The 17770-nt window shown below is 38.5% G+C and overlaps 1 protein-coding gene across 6 annotated transcripts in view; it reads right to left on the bottom strand.

The window, feature by feature from the left end:
- Positions 1–14356: 14356 nt before the first annotated feature.
- Positions 14357–17770, bottom strand: part of LOC113142781 (unconventional myosin-XVIIIa-like) — a 57751-nt gene continuing 54337 nt past the window's right edge. For all 6 annotated transcript variants that reach the window (XM_026328035.1, XM_026328038.1, XM_026328036.1 and 3 more), the window contains one exon: positions 14357–16555. The gene's annotated coding sequence lies outside the window, so the exon portion shown is untranslated. The remainder of the gene's footprint in view (positions 16556–17770) is intronic.

Here is a 17770-nt window from a genome sequence, read left to right on the forward strand (position 1 = left end):
CCATAAAAATATTTTGGTGAGAAATCCTAAAATGAATTAAGAGTTTCTGTGACTTACAATTGTGTATACAGTATAATAGAAATGAAAAGAAACAGACTGCATTAACACATTTTATTTCTAACATTTTCCTTCTGTATATGTGAAAGCATATTTTTCTAACCTTCAGTTTCTGTATTCTATAATAAATGCAGTTTAATGTCACTAAAGAATTTTTTCCGCCAGCACTGTAATTTTGGGCTCCAATTTTTGGCTCCTGCCAGCTTCATACTGTTAAACCTGACATAATGATATATTCGATGCATAGCTGAGTTTGTGCAGAAAGAATATGTCATCATCCCTGTGCTAAGCAAAGACAAAAGACAATATGTTTAATGAGAAACAAAAATGAATACATTGGACAGTGTGGGGTTAAATGACGTATGATGGCTCCTGAACAGTTAAATCAGTTGGGGGAATTCAAATTAATTATCTTCAGTATGAATCTACTGAGCAATTCCCCCAACTTAGTATATAATACATCTGTGTGGTCAGCTCTGTCCTGCATACACATAAAGCAATACTACTGAGATGACAAATCAGCAAATAGGATTAAACTGATTGCTGCAGCAGCTATTTGTTCTCATAGCAGAAACAGAAATATTTATGTCTCTCTGGAAGCACAAACTCAATATTTCACCCAGTCAATTTAACTATTCACTGTATCTCAGGAAGTGCAAAATTACAGTGAGAATCCGGTCAGCGGAACAGGACTGGAAAAAGGTTAATGAAGCTCACCTGTCTGGTAGAAATGCATTTCTTTGGCTGAGTCAGTTAAGCTTTTGAATTAACATGATGAGCTTTCTGTCATGCTGGCAGGCACAGAACTCATTGGTTTGTGACTGGGGAGAGATCCCCGGAGGAAGCCGCCGTCTTTGCTAGCATGAGCAGCACCTGTAAAATAGTCAAGCAGGTGTACAATCAGCCTGTGTGGAGTGTTCTTGCAGAGCAAATTTTTACACCTGCTAGAATGTAATTTTGGAGGAGCAGCAGGATGCCCTCCACTTTATATACAAATCACACAGGCTTTGTGTGAGGATGGGTGTGTGTGACTTGTGCGTGTATGACACCTTTTCTTTCATGAACAAAACAAACATCCTACTTGTGGCCCTTTAGCTTGAAACCACATAGTATTTTTTCACATTCAAAGGCAATATTATATTAACAAAATAAAGGTTCATGAAATTGCTTGCTATTTAAGTTTGATTGTAGATGTCATTGATTTTATTTAAATTTGGTCAACATGTGATCATTCATCAAATAGATCAAATCAGCAAGAGAGTGTCTCAGCAAGTGATGGCAACTATTCTGAAAATCAAAATAGAACTGCACTGGAATAAATTCAAAAGGAACCACTGCCCTTATTTTGGAGATTAGAGAAAAATTGGACGTTATCTCAGTCTATTCTCAACTCTTCTCATGTGCACAACCTAACTTTGACCTTACAATGTTGTTTTTCACCTGGCAAAGTTAAAGCAAAATAATTCAACATCATTATTACCGGATATATGCTGCTTGGATATCATGTTTTACATCAGCCTTCTCTTTAAACCCATAAAAAAAAAAAAAAAAAATAGCAGGCGGTCATCTCTCAGTCAGGTTCATTTGTATAAATGGAGACTGAGAGAGAGTGAAGCTAACCAGCAGGAGAACACCAAGACATGATGCAAACCGACTCTTATATAAACTAAAAGAAAAACATTTGCTTTTATTGCTGACTGACTGACTGGCTTGAAGTTTTATGACACTCCCAAGTGGTTCTATCATTTACATACAAATGATCCATATCAACATGAAATATTTATATAGGCTAGCTATAGATATAAATATTGATATTTATAAATGAGGTAAGCAGTGAAATAAAATGGCACTGTGACAATTTATTAATAAGGGTTTACAAAACAAAATGAATAAGACTAAGAGCAGACAGCCATACTGGTGAGGTAAATGTTAACATATCTCGGTTTAGCATGTCACCATGTTGATATTTGCTAAATAACAGTAAACTCAGTAGTTTTGCAGGCACTTGGTCATAAATACAAATACAAACATACATACACAAAAAGATGACCCATAACTCACTTCTCAGCCGTCCAGTATCATTTCCTGTCACGAACATCCATTGTAGGGCATCGAGGTTGCACCCTTGCTCCTCTAACTGCACAATTACAGCCATAATTATTCCAAACTTTCGCAAACATTTTGCCTCTCAGAGCTCACCTCACTCCCATTCACAGGCCCTGGCTTCCAAACCAAGCAGCGCTATTCCCGCGAAGCTAAAGCACCGAGCGCGGGATCGCTGGATGTAACGTCAGGGGAAAGAAATAAAAAAAAAAAAAAAATCTCTCAAATTGTCTATAAATATTTTACTATGTAACCCAGGCACAAAAACTGATAATCCCCAGGAAAAATATATAGGTATTAGTTTATTGGACGGTATGATTATTATTTGAGGTAGAAATGATGCAGTGTTAATGGGGGAAAATGTAGTTCTCAAGGTAATTGGTTAGGAGGGGTTTAAGGGCTTTATTAAGAGCACAATAAATCTTTAAAAATCAAGCTGCGGTTTCTGTCAACAAGAACCCCGTCACAAGCACGACCCTAACATTCCTAGACATCCGGTTTAATGCTTAATAGGCCTATATACTATACTGCATATCCAGCTTCAGCCACCTGGCAAGGTTAAGACTAACTGCAAGAGTATTTGTCTTATTCATTAGGTCTTGTTCTGATTAGCTGGGGGTGAACATGAGTCATCACTACAGCCAATCAAAGTAGATGCTCATCGTTTTAATAACTCCTGAAACTGCCTGCTAGAGGACAGAGGGGAATCCCAGCTATTTGTAAAGACAGAGTTTGAGGAATATGAAAAGATTTGGGTGAATGAATTGGAATAGATGAATATGCTAGACTGGCATTTACAAAAATGAGCTGTACTGCAAGATTTGTAATAAAAGTAGATGATTAAAAAAAAACATAAAAGGTATTGTGTAGTATCAGAATCGGATTTATTGCCAAGTACGTTGGACACACAAGGAATTTGACTCCAGTACAGTGACTCTCAGTGTGATTGTCACAACAGTTCACACAATATGTACATAAGAGAGAAGATTAATTATGTAAGTGGGACAAATAGAATAGAAATAGAAGTAGAATTGGGAATAGGTCAAGTCCAGAGAATAGAAGAGCATCTGAGTGATTGTTGTATATTTACAATATTTACAGTTGTTGTTTTTGTTGTTCGGTTGTCAGACAACATGGATTAGTGTGTAAGTGTCCATCAGTGTGATGGCACGCGGAAAGAAACTGTCGTTGTTCCTGGTTGTTTTGGGGTACAGTGCTCAGTAGCGCCAACCAAAGGGGAGGAGACCAAACAGTTGGTGACCCATATGTGAGGGGTCTGCAGAAATCTTCTCTGCCCTCCTTCTGATCCTCGAGGTGTACAGGTCCTCGATGGAAGGTAGGCTGGCACCAGTGATTCTTTCTGCAGCCCAAACTGTTCGTTGGACTTTGTTTCTGTCATGTTTAAATGCTGAACCAAACTACACAGTGATGGATGAGCAGAAAACAGACTCGATGATTGCCCTGTAGAACTGCACCAGCAGCTGCTGAGACAGGTTGTACTTCCTGAGCTGACGCAGAAAGAACATCCTCTGCTGTGCCTTCTTGACAGCAGAGCTGATGTTAGGTGTCCACTTCAGGTCCTGGGAGATTGTGGATCCCAGAAACTTGAAGGTCTCTTCAGTGTTGCTGAGAAGGAAGAGGATAGCAAGCTTAAGGGGGCTCCTCCTGTCATCTCCACAGGTTGTTGTGACCACACCACAGAGCCAGCTGTTCCACCTCCCATCTGTATGCAGACCCTTCACCATCCTTGATGAGACCAATAACCAGTGTGTCGTCCAAGAACTTCAGGATGTGGTTCTCCCGAGCCTCCCCTGATGCCTCCACTCTGTCATAAAGCTTGACAGTTGGGGGCTGGCACACTGAGCTGGGTGACTTTGTTACCAGAGGTTGTCTGGGATGATGCTATTGAATTGAAGCTGAGGTCCACAAAAAAGGACCTCAGCATAGGTCCCCAGGGAGCGGAGATGTTGCAGGATGTAATGCAGTGCCATGTTGACTGCATCCTCGACCGATGTGTTTGCCTGGTAGGCAGACTGCAGGGTGTCCAGCAGGGGGCCTGTGATGTCCTTCAGGTGGGTCAACACCAGTATGTTAGTGAAGTGTAGCTTAGAGGCATTCAGTTAGATGAATATTGACCTGTTGCTCACATTAGATATCATTTCAGGAGACTGAAGTAATTACAAGCCATCCTAAGAGAGGCACAAATGTTTGTACCAAATTCCATGGCAGGTGGCACAATAGAAAAAGTCAATCACAAACACATTAAACAACTGTTGTCACAGGCTGGGGGGTACTGACAAGTAAGCTGACCTTCATGTGCCCCTTTAAATTACTGAGCAGTGATGGTGTTGGTGATATTGATGACATTATTAATCATTGCAAATGTGGGAATAATTTTTAAATGATGATGTCAATCATCATTTACAGCAATGTGTATGTGTCCCCCTTAGATCTTGGGTTCAGTGGATTTTGTGTAAGTGCAAAACTGATTTATCAGATTTAGTTGTCCTGGGTAACAAAAATGTCAACCACAGCATGGCACGTATCTACCATCTAAAAATAGGAAAGCTCAGCATAATGAGAGGAATTGAATGTAATATTAATAGATAAATCATCTATGATATGTACCTATACGAAAAGATCTTATTTATAGCATTTAGTCTGCCTGTTGCTATGCAGAATAAACACATCATGAAGGTGCAGTTGTAGAAACAGCAAATGTCAGATGGCAAATCTTTCTTTTACACTTTGTCTTGACAACTGTGTCTTGGCTCACAGTGGTAGCATTTATGAATCAGAGTATTGATTAATGATGAATGGACCAAAGTAAAAGTGTTAACAGTTACATCACTCTCTCACTGTGCATGTTATTCACAGTGCACCACCTCTGCGCTAAGACCAGCATGTGTTCCTTCACTTCACTGTTGCCAAGGGAGCTGCACTGGACATACATGAATAATCTGGAATAGCTGTGAGCTGGACTTTATCCTCAAGCAGTGCCACCAGCTCTGGGCAAAGTTAGAGGTGAGGCTAATGCCACTGAAATGCAGTGGAGCAAAAGAACCTGCAGCTCTTCATTAAATTGTAGGAAGCAAACTTCCAGCCTTAAAACCCTCACTTACTTTCTTTCTTTCTTTTTTTATTGCACAACTGCAGTGATGTGATAGAAATCAGATAAAAATTATAATCATGATTTAAAATTAATTCCAGATGTTGTATTTAATCCTTCAAGAATTCTGAGCAGTTGCCAAACAAATTCATTCTCTCTGTTTACTTGCCTTAAATGTGCAGGATTTCAAATCAGTCACAAGTCAAGGATGAAATTGTAATACTACTCTTGCATGCAGTTTGATTAGTGGATGAGATTTTTTTTTTTCAGTTCCTGTCATTGCCTTGAAAGATTTGAACAGGTTAAAGGAAATGGTCAAATCTGTGAAACACTTGGAGCGTTTAAGGTGAACTGTTTATTTTGAGCTGAAAACAAATAAATAAATAAATAACATTGCAGTCACAAAGTTGCAGATCCCCAGGGGGAGAGTTGAATGACCTGCCAAATCTAATATTTCAGTGTGTGTATTTACCAGACTAGCTATGGTGAGGGAAAATGTATTGTGTCAGCGCCTGGCAGTTCTCTCTGTTATGGAAGTTCAGTGACCCATTATTTAGTGTTGTGGTCTGTACTGTAGTGCATAGCAGCAAAAGTAAGAATCATAAAATTACTGGATAGTATACTGAGAAATTACATATTTGACTATGCTTTTGCACAGACCATTGATTAAAAGTTTGTCCTCAATGAAAGGTCATGCTTCTGAAATTAAATCTAGATGGATTGTAAAGTCAAATTTGTTTCAGTTAAATGATCTGTTCTCTGACAGACATGAACATCCCTATTACTCCTTGTCCAAAAACAAACAAACAAAAAACATATACATTCCCAACAGCTGACAATTTTCAACCCAGGTTTGAATAGATTTGTGAATTACCGAATCAAAGGACCAAATGCAGTTACATTTATGTAGGATATTTGCATTTGTACTTTATAAACCTTTTAATAACTTGCCAGCTGTAGATCAGCCATGCATCAAGAAAATGTACTAATATTCTCAGAAAAAAATAGTCCTTGACAATAGTGTCAGCAGTTTTTTTGACAGTTTAGACAGAAATGAATATGCTAAGTCTTTGAGCTTTTAGTATAAAGTATTTCATTTTTTGTCTGTACAGTCTGAAAAAAAAAACATGCTGTAAGTATTTTAATGTATTGGGGAAGTTCATACAGCAGGTTTTCACAATCCCAATGGATCTTTTATTACTATCACACAAATGGACTTAAAATGGGTGTTAATAATGTGGAATAGTAAATAAACACTGTTTATTAAAATGATGCTCACACTGTCAATATCTCAAAGGTTGAATGAATCAAATTTTTTGGGAAGATTTTAATTAGCTATATTTACTTAATGTAATTGCATCTTTAAACATTATTTCAAGCATAAAAATTACAAAGATGGCAAACTGTGTGTAAATTCTATGCATTTTAATAAGAAAATACTGATACACAAAATAATGTTTGCTGTTATTATCTGTAAAAGTATTATACTTACAGTTTTCATCTCTTTATCAAGTAAAGGTTAGAGTGCACATATTTTGCATTACACCAAATTCTTAGTCTGCATAACATGTATAACACTGAATTCTGCTATTCTGTGAATAAATGTAAACAGAACAAATTTCAACTCTACTGAGATTGCAGGCACAAACCTAGGAGAATCTGATTTCCGTCCCACGGACAATGAGGCCCATCACTCAGCATGTGCCATGTTGTACCATGGATCATATTTACACCCAGACAGCAAATCAGGGCTCCAGGGACACACAAGGATGCACAGGAAGCGGAGGTCACTTGACCAAACACAGCCCATGCAGGCCTATGGGAAGAAATCAGCAGCCATACATCACTCCAGAGGCCATCCATCACCCAGACCATTCGATTTGAGGCAGCCGCTTTAAGATTTGCTGCAACCACTGGCCCTTAAGGGACAAGCTGGTGACAGTCTCCTACATATACACTCTATATCTTTCACTGGCTGGACACTCTATATACAGTTGTGTCAGGAGATAATCTGTTATCGCACACATGTAATTGAGATGCTGTAGCTTGTTAAGGTTTATCATATCATTCTTTGCACTTGGCCTGGTGGTGTCTAGATGGTATAACTGTAAAATGTAAAAGTTAAAGCTGCCCATACTCAAAACTTTGCCTTTAGCATAATGCATTTGCACACAAAAAGGGACTTTTTTTTCTTCTAGCAGATATACAGTAAAGATATTGTTTTTTGTTGTCTAAATAGAGTCAGTTGCAATTGAATGAACCACAGCACCCAGCATAACAAACTGTTCTTATATGGTGCAATCAGGAAGTATCTAACTGTGGTTATAGACGTGTAGCCTAGTTCTGCAACGACTGGAGTATTTTTGAATAAATGGAAATGAATCCATGATTGAAAGCGATTTCTGATCTTTCCAAAGAGCATTATTCTGAAAGGCAGGAGACGTACTGCTACTTTCCAAAATTGAAGGTGGCGATGTATTTTAAACATCAGTCAATCATTGTTTAATTTCTAATGATATTTCTGTCTTTTCTTTCTTTTTCTATCACAAAGAGGGTTTTGCCAAAGCTAGAAACTCTGAACGCTTTCCGTTTGCGCTCAGCAGCAAATTGTCTGTCTTGGGTTGTAAAACAAGGTTGCAAATATCCTACCACATACTGTGTAACCCTGCCTGGCTTATTTCATAGTTATATTATATCAAAGTCAAATGTATTTATTAATAAATCTAAAACAGTGAATTAGTTAACATTTTTGTAACCTTTGAACTGGGGCTATTTATTTTTAGAGCTGTGGATATGTCCTATGCTTGTTTGTCACTGATGTAATGATGGTGTCATGGGAAAGTGGAGAGTGGCAATCTAGTGTTTTAGCTGTGTTAATAGCAGGTCATTTTGACGCCAACCCACCATATGGAGCCGCCTCGGCTACAAATACACTGTACTTTTACCTTCACTACTTCTTTATTCATACTGTACGTACTCAAACTGTCTAAACATACACACTTAGACTTTTTTTTATGTCTACAAGTTTTTATTTAGCAGAAAAAGTCTACAAGCTGTTTCCTTTTATTTGTTAGTTATATAAAGAGCAGTCAGAGTTGCTTCACCAGCAATACTGTAAAATGGTCAGGGTCGGAATTACAGACTAAAGGACCATATATACCAAATACAGTACTTTCTGCAAACATCAAACAGATTTGCAATTATTTGTTTCTAATGTTGATTTATAGTCACATCTAAACCAGCCATTTTATCCTCTAAAGGCACAAATAGAATGGACAAGAGCTTAGCACTCATTGAAATTCTGTATTGTATAACCAGGAAAACAGCAGATAGCAGGAGAGGACACCTCTAAATTATATGTCTCTGTATATTTGGCCCTGCAGGAAGAAGTGAAATAAATGCCTGTGCCCTTGTACTGTATGAGGCCTGTTGCAGGTGGAGAGACAGCATAGATTAATTTGTGCCACTGGGATGGGAAGGTTCCATGTACATACAGTACAGTATACACTGCAGCTTGAGCAGCAGGCTGGAAAAAAGGGGAAGAATGCAGAGAAAACACAGAAGCACTTCTGAATGCATGCCCTCCAATGAGCACTGCAAAGGATTGAGGTGAGGCAATATTACACATAAATGAATCCACCTGAACTGCCAGTGATGCAAAGGTCTTGGGAAGAAAATAGGTCATACATACTGATATAACTTTTCTTAACAGCATCACCTCTAGGACTGATACTGAATAATTCAGTGCCTATTAGTCCACCATTTGCCTGGACATAAGGTCTCCTAAGTAACATTGCTAGACGGTGTGATCTAGTATGCACTGTGTGACCAAGAACACTGCCATTCCCATATATAGTTCCAGATTAAGCTTAGTTTCAGCACATTATTTTCGCCTGTCATCAGGGTCATTGCCAAAGCTTTAAAATAAAATTCTATGAAATTCAATAGACAGTAATCTTAGACTTCACTAATCATGTGGATGTCATATTTCCACCACTGGCATATTAGGCTACTTATTCCATACCTTAAGGTGTCCTTGTAAGGTCAAACACTCAAAGTAACTTATACTGTGTGAAAGGAATGAAGACCTTCAGTGTAACAGCTAAGTGGAGAAATAATCAGCTCTCTCCTTTCATATTTTATTCCATCATTATCTGACCAAAAGATAGTACAGAATATTAAATAATCCAACCAAAAGCAGATGGGACTCCGGGTAGAATCAACTGAAAATAATGTAGCAATTTTAAAGTAGCAAAATAATGATGTACAAAATATATTAAATGCAATATTGATGACTCAGACTATTCGCTGTAATCACGTTTTGATTCAGACATGCTTGCCCACACTTCGAGGGCGAGAGAATGTAAATGTCAGTGGCTTGTCACTCAGACTCAGTCCCACATGAGCAGTGAGCTGGAGCCTGCTGAAAGCGAAGACCGAATGACAGGACAGACATTAGTACCCCGTCTGACTCACTCAGTGTCCAACTGTCAATCTCTAGTTATGTTTGAGGCACTATTTTAACAATTTTTGCATTTTCAAATTTCTATTCACTGCCTGATTATCTCCATTCAATACCTCACTGTTGGAAGTTGATTGGTTCTCCTCCTTGAATAACTGTTTAAGGTCTTCCAATTGGCTGAGGCTCCAAATTGCTTTCACTGATTTCAGCAGGCTTAAGCTGAAATGGAAAAAAATGACATCTTAGATTCAAGGATCAAATATGTGTAGTGAAATGTCTTTCTTCCAACCACTACAGAAGCAAAAAAACCTTTATCATTACAAATATCACACACTCTGCGATATGACAATATCTGCAAACAAACACAATACAGCTGATGTCTGATTTAGCCTTTGACTCTTTCATATGTTTTTGTGACTTTCATTTCATTTCCCTAAATAGATCATTACACTGGCATCATCGCCTTCATCTGGTGAGATATTGTTGACTAAATTAAAACAAACATTTGTCACATTTTGTTGCGCAGATAACTTAACACTTGTCAGCACATCATCATCATTCTACCCCAGAGAAACATTTCAGCCACCACAGTTTCTTTTTTAACATACAATTTTAATTACAGAGGACTTCTCTGTACAGTTTGAAGTTAAGAAATGTCCACCACCTGATGTCTGTCTCATGCATATGGTCCCTGACAGCCACCCCAATCTGGTATAGATTCCAACCAAACTGTGCATAGACATTTTCACTCTCCGCATGCCAAGATTCAATGACACGATACCAGTCAGGAGCCAAATGGCCACTAGGCTTTTGTATTAATTTAAGTAAATCCCACATTGAAGAGGAATGTGTTCCTGTGGACACTAATGCAGTGCAGTATCCTGGGGTTTGAATAAAGTGACTCTGAACACACCAGTGACTTCCATCTGCTCTGTGAGTTATGCTTATAAATTCTGCAATTAGATGCATAGTTAATTCCTGCTATCTATCAGTTTATAGCTGCAGTGCTTGTGAGTTTGGTGGTAAGGGACACCAAGCTGTCAAGTGCTGGCACTAAGTCGAGAACATTTTATCTTTCAGTGCAATGATTTGTGAAGTGACAGAGCTGAAGAATTTAAAAGTGTCTGCTAAAGTCACCATGACGTATGTTTTCAAACTTCACCCATTTCCTTAGTGACTGAAGACCTCTGCATAAAGGACGAATTGCATTGAAGTTTTCATTAGGAAAAAATATTCTTGCAGTGAATGTGATTGCCAAGAGAATGTCTAAAATAATTAATAACAGCCACTTGAGGTATCTTTGGGATGGGGACGAGCTCCTGTGCAGACTGTGATGACCGTGAAGTGGAACTGCATAGGCAGCTTGGCAACAGTTCTCAGGAAACCACATGGCCTCCTTGTTGGAAGTGGGATCTGGAGATTCAAGGATCATTAGAAATAGACCTGAATACATGAATGTAGCTGCAAAGAGTGCAGGGAATGCAAATAGGAAATTGGTTGTTGACATAATTTCTTACTCCTCTTCGATTAAGACACAAAAAGATACAGTAATCACAGCAAGGGCAGCTGAGACCGCCACTTTCTCAGACTGAAAAGGCTGTTTAGTAATCTATCACGCCATTGCTCAGCTCGAGGGGGAAGTGAGAGCAGAGCAGCAGCAGCCTCTGACACAATCCTCTGTCATCACCCCCACCCACGTCAACCCTCCTATTTATTTGGCCATTATTTAATATGGACAATAAACTTGTATTTTCACAATGACGATGAGCTAATGAGAACAGAGATATAGGAAATGCTAAATACTGTTGTAATAAAACTGCTTTGTCATGGGCCATTTGGCCTTGAAAATTAAGCTTTTTAGCTTTTGCCGCAAAACTATAATAAAACATACAAATAAAATATATTTTCTCTCCTACTGTTCTCCATCATTAAACTGCTGAAAATACAAGTATGTCATGCAGTCGGCGGATTCTTGTCATCTAAGATGTCATTCCGTATGAGAGTAATCTGATTAAAAGCTAGAAATCTCAGTATATGACATCTAATCATCAATCAAATATATGAAGCACCTCAAATGTTTATCCTTCATATTTTATGCAGTAAAAAATGTTCAGTGTAATATTCAAACGTATATGCCAGACTATACACACCACCAGACCTATATTTCATGATTCATTTTTGGTTTGGAGCTCAGTTAGTGTTCTGTACTGCGTAGCTGTAAAGGAATAAGATCGAAACATGCTCAAAACTTATGTTTGGTCAATAAGATGTATAGATTTGACCTACAGGAGAATTTTAAGTTAAGTGGATTCGTGTGTGTGTGTATCATTTTTAATGATAACACATTTTCCCTGGATGGCTGACAGACTGACAGGTGACATCAAGACAAAGAGAGGGGAATGACATGAAAAAGGTTCCTGGTCCTATTAGCCACCAGAACAATGTGGTTACACAAGACGGTCTTAGAATGTTGACACTTCCAGGATGCCCCCGCATTGCTTGTCTAGATTGAAACATGAGTTTGGCAAACTAAAAACATGATGGGAAGGGAACGTAAAAGAAAACAGAAATGCAATTGAATCACAGAGCAGAAGCAAGTGCTTGAGGTGTGTTTGAAACAGATAAATGATCTTTCCTAGACTTTTTCACAGACACTAGGAGAAAGGAACATTTATACCTGTTTCAAATCCCTGAGATTTATTGGACTGCTACATGCAAAGTCTTTATTTCCCCATCACCCACATACATATGCACACCAGCGACAGGGCCAGCAACTCTCCTTTGGCAGGGACACCAAGCACGGAACAGCTCTGAGCACAGCAGGAGGCTCTGGCCACCTGCATACTGTGGACTGGAGATAGACCAATCCAACACTGAAGCTGGTGATAGACACGACAACATTTCCTTTTTCCACTTCAAGGATTTCTTCAATTTGTTTTCAAGGTTTACACTGCGCTTAGGTATGAGGAGTGGCATTAAAGAAAATCAAAGACTTGCTGTGGGTGCTACAACTGATCCACTTTTATGATAGGTCTTGCACAGAAAGAGAAAAATGCTTATGTTGTTCCCTAGGCCCTGCAAAGACCTATGCAAAATGTAAACAGTGTTTGAGCCTACCTTTGAGCCTTGTTACAAGGGCCCACTACTGCGCAGTGTTCATTAGAGTGGAAATGATATGTGCAAACAAAGAGAGCCGCCCAAGCAGCACACTCTGCTGCATCTTTTCGTCTCAGAATTGCAAATTAATGCAGCCTCCTCACCTGGTCCCTGCAGGCAGTGTCCCAGTGCCTCCAATCACTGCTTTATTGACAGCAGGCACCCAGCAGAAATACAGGAGCACTAATATTTGAAGATGATGCCTGATAAACATGTTCTCCCCTCTATCGGCAACCCCACATATTTCACTGCCTGGCAGGGTGGCCTTCAACCAAGGTCAAAATGTGGAGCTGCTTGGCAAATAGAGCTGCTTATGCATAAACTGGCACACGGTTTCATTTAACAGTCAGTTCTGACTCAGTTTGGCTTGTCTCCATCTACTTTGTAATTTTAAAAGCTTTCTCTTTGTCCACACCGTCAGAGAAGCTTGCTGGGAGAAGACAAGTGGTTTTCATGAATATTTCAAGAAAAGTACACACTTTAATCCAAATTCCAGGTGAAATATTAAGGATATGAGGCCTTGACATACTCAGATGTTCTACTCAATAAGTGAACGAATGACATGTATAGCAATGGTTACACTACTGGCATTCTATATTATTGTGTAAGGCAGTCCTATCCGTGGAAGTGCAGCATTAGACTTCCAGTGCAGCAAATGGCCAAGTCATTCTGTCTAAATAACAGGGAGGGTGGCACCGTAAACACAGACTTGCTTGGCTTTGTCGAGCTAATGACTTCCTGCTCCAGTGGCTTGTGAAACAGTGTTAGAGCCAAAATAAGTAAAATCGGGAGCAGAATTTAATCTGTCACTCAAAGGAAAGCCTTTAAGCAGAAACATGCAGCCGCCCAGAGGGTGCACACAAGAGAAGTGAAATTGCAGCAAAAGCTTCCTGGCACAGAGTGAAGCACCAGAACAGGTTGTGTATAGAAATGAGGATTACAGATTGGTTGGATAAATAGAGGATTCTTGAAAGAAAAACACACTGAAGATGAATGTCAACCAAGGTGGTAATCTAAAACCATCAATCCCTTTGAATCTAGGTAAGCGTCACCTATGTAGAATTGAGATTGAATGTGTGGAAAGGAAGACTGTGCTTTCTCTCGGTTTTTGATCTTCCTGAATATGCCCCAAGCTTGGTTTTGAACTGTGTAGCTATGCAGCAGTCATATTAACAACCCAAGTGTTGCAAGATAGTGTGAGCAAAGTTCAGTCTGCCTCAGAATTAATCATTTCTAAGAATTGTTTGTTTCCTCTGCAGTCTCCTGGGAAAAGTGGATGGGTATGATGAGAAGCTACTCTAGGGGAGATGAGCTAAAATTAATCAAACACATAAATGACTTGTTTTGCTAAAGCTGTCCTGCATTTTTTTAACCTCCTTTCCTCCAACTGTTTTCTGATGGTGGTGAATTCGGAACAAAGCAAAACAAACAACCAAATTATACCTTACAGCAAGCCGGCATCGATTCTGTAAACAAACAACTGAATTTATTTACCGAAAAACTCCAAAATCACTCATATTACAAATGGTGATCTGTGCGATAATGAAAATAGACACGCGTTTTCAAAAGATACAATGAAGTACACAAACTTTTGAAGCATTTTGTGGGAGGTGAGGAACTCCAGAGTAGAGGCAATGAAACTTACAATATATTTTTTTTTAATTTAACAAGTCTATTCTGAATCACCAACATCAAAGTTTCCTGTGTCCCACATTAATATTCATGTCTGAAGTAAAGGAAAAGAAAAACATAGAAAATAAGACATGAAATGCAGATTAGCCTCTCATGAAAATATATGCAAATAGCAAGCCAGACACTGGAAGATTTTTTTCACAGCACAGACTCTATATATATATGCTTCCTATAATAGCTCTAAACCCATAAAGTTATAGTCATCTAAGGATAATTATCATTCTGTAAGGCCAAATATAGAAAGTTTCATATGTGTCTAGACAAACATGGTAATTAGTGGACTATTTATGTCACTTCAGATCTGAAATCCCTTGAAGGTACTGAATTACAAGAGCAGAGTGGCTGTAATTTCAGGGTATTTTGGGCAGTATTCTATGGGCCTATAGGGGTGGATAAATGAGGAATGGAGAACACTCCCAAACATACCATTACAGAGATAAAGTTGAATTGTTTGACACTTGCTTTTCTGACAAAAAACCTTTACTGAATAAAAAAGTCAAAATCTCCATCCTCTGAGACTTCTTGGCACCTTGAACTAGGAAGACTAACATACTGAAAATGCTGCAATTATTTTCCTGCTTGAACCAATATGGACAAATTATCCCTCAATTCAAGATTATCTGCACTGTACACCTATAACACATAACCACACCAGCAGCTGAGACATGAAAATGGATTTCATTATACTCTATATCCAACACAGAATATTATTCTGCAGGATTCAGGATAAAATGGAGATTTGGTTTATTCTATACAGTAGAAATCCAGTGTTTCTGAATCTAAACAAACACCATGCATCCCTGCATTTGCAAATTCTAAAAGTCTCTGTGGAAAGCTCCTTTATAACAGCAAACAAATACATTCCCTTTGAACTTTAAGAAATATGACAAAGTGAACAAAAGCATGTCTGAGCCTTAATGGAGCCAAACCAAAAGCATTCCAGCATGTACTCCACTTCAAAATAAGAATAAATCAGGAATATGACATGTACCTTATCTTAATAAATACTTCTCTCGCTAGTTTTTGAAAATCTTACTTCATTTGAATATTATGATAAATAAAGGCTTTTATTCCACATAAACTATATATGTATACTATATATACACATTTAGATTAGATTTTGTTTTAAATCCATTTCTCAGCACTTCAGACATATAAATGGGATTTATCCTTAAACATCAAAGAGATTGTTTTAATAAAAATTCTATTATTTTTATATCAGCAAACATGACTTATTATCACCTTGTTCAAATGATAGCTATCTCAACTTGAAACAAGAGCCATATGTAAACCTGCAGCAAGATAATTAATTGAAAAGGGGTTAATTCCTTCCCCTGTGCTCGTCCACATTAATGGGTAAGAGATAAGAACAGTCTTTAATAGTTGGTCAGACCGTTCTGAAGACATCCACCCCGAATGGGCTTATCTAAATCCTCTTGGCAGAGCCATCTGAATAGTCAAAGGAGTGAGCTGAAGAGCGCTTAAATTTGCAGCTCTTATAAATAAAACAGGGACAGAAGTTACAGTGATAGTGCTCAACTTTACTGATGTGCATTAAGTACCTCACTCAATTTGTTGTGTTAAATCAAGAAAAAGAAAAAAAAGAAAAAGGACATTTCAGCCACAGAAGCAACATGATTTCACGATGTGAATGGCTGTGCCATAATAAGTGAAAGATTGTCAAAGGACTAAACTATTTCTAAACACTGTGTGTCTTCACTGTTCTCCCCTCTGGAAGCAGCTGGCCATAATGGTTGCCTCCAAAGTGGTTGTAAAGTTCCGAGGCAAATGATGTCTCTCCTGTGTGGTTGGAGTCAGTGAAAGCATGAGGTGACCTGAGTTTGGGTTATGATGCGCTCTCTCCCAGCGCGCCTTCGCTGTCGCTCTGCCTCAGCGACTGCCTGCTGGAGTCTCTGCCCGCCTCATCCTCTTCATCAGATCTGCCAAGACTCAGGTGCCTCTTGTACACAGGAGGGCTATAGGGGTCAACACACATAGAAACACACCATTATATCATAACTTGGCTACTTATAGGAGAAACGACACAGAGGAGAAATGAGGTTGTTAAAAAACACGGGACAGGAAACTACAAACTATTTAGGCTACAAGATTACATACTTCCTCAGGCAGCAAACAACGCATCCCCTGAAGCATGCATAGCCCATGTGTACATTGCTATCACAATTTCTTATAGTTTGTTTTTATTGTGAATTAGTAGTCTGTATGAGAAAAATGCTTGATATGTTTTTGGTCCCAGTATTACTGGGATTAAACCACAGAAATCCTTTCAAAAAAAACTCTTAGCAATATAAACATCAGCCACAAACCCTTTTCATGCACAAGTATTGTGAACATGGCATAGTGTTGAGGTCTTAGCAAGCAGTCAGTGAAGACAGTGATATAAATACCAGAAGTCCAATCATGCAAATTATTAATTCAGCACTGGTGACTAACAAATAATGATAACTCAAAGTCTCAAAGTACACTGCAGGTGCAAAGAGGTCAGTTCTACATTGTACCTTGCTACTTCTACAAACCAGTCTTATTAGAGGTGAATTAAGGCCAGGCCTTTACATCCTTCGATTATGTTGCCATGACAACACATGGTCACTAATTGCATTACTTGAATAGGAACCTAAATAGGGGAGATTTCCTATATCCAGAGTGCACTGCTCTTTAATACACAAGGAAAAAGCAACATGTCCTTCCAGCAGAATAGCACCCACAATGGGATCATGCAATTTATGAGGTGTCCCATCTGTTCCAGCCTTGTCATGCATACAAACTGCTGCACAAGTGTTAAATAAAGCAGAATAATGCTAACAAAACTTTGAAAACTTTTTTTTCTAAGCAGCATGATGTTTTGTATGGTAGTGAGACATTGAAACATTTCAGTATGAAAAAACTGAAATGTCAGAAAAATACATAGAGAAAAATATAGCTGTGTTTATTTACAGTGAGAGTAACCCTGTGTAGAAAAGACCGTTTTCATCACATTTTGGTGTGAACTGCACTCTTAAACTCTACAGTGGTGCTACAGCTAAGCAAGAAGACTAATGAAAAGACCTCCCACTAAAAAAAAAAAAAAAAAAAAAAAGCTAAACTAATTTCAGCATTTTGATTATGATGCTGTGTTCAAGTTAAATTACATTAACAATCATGTCACATCTCTGTAAATTCTTTTCATTAAA

This window comes from Mastacembelus armatus, chromosome 14 (assembly GCF_900324485.2).
Source record: "Mastacembelus armatus chromosome 14, fMasArm1.2, whole genome shotgun sequence".
Classification (NCBI taxonomy): Eukaryota; Metazoa; Chordata; class Actinopteri; order Synbranchiformes; family Mastacembelidae; genus Mastacembelus; species Mastacembelus armatus.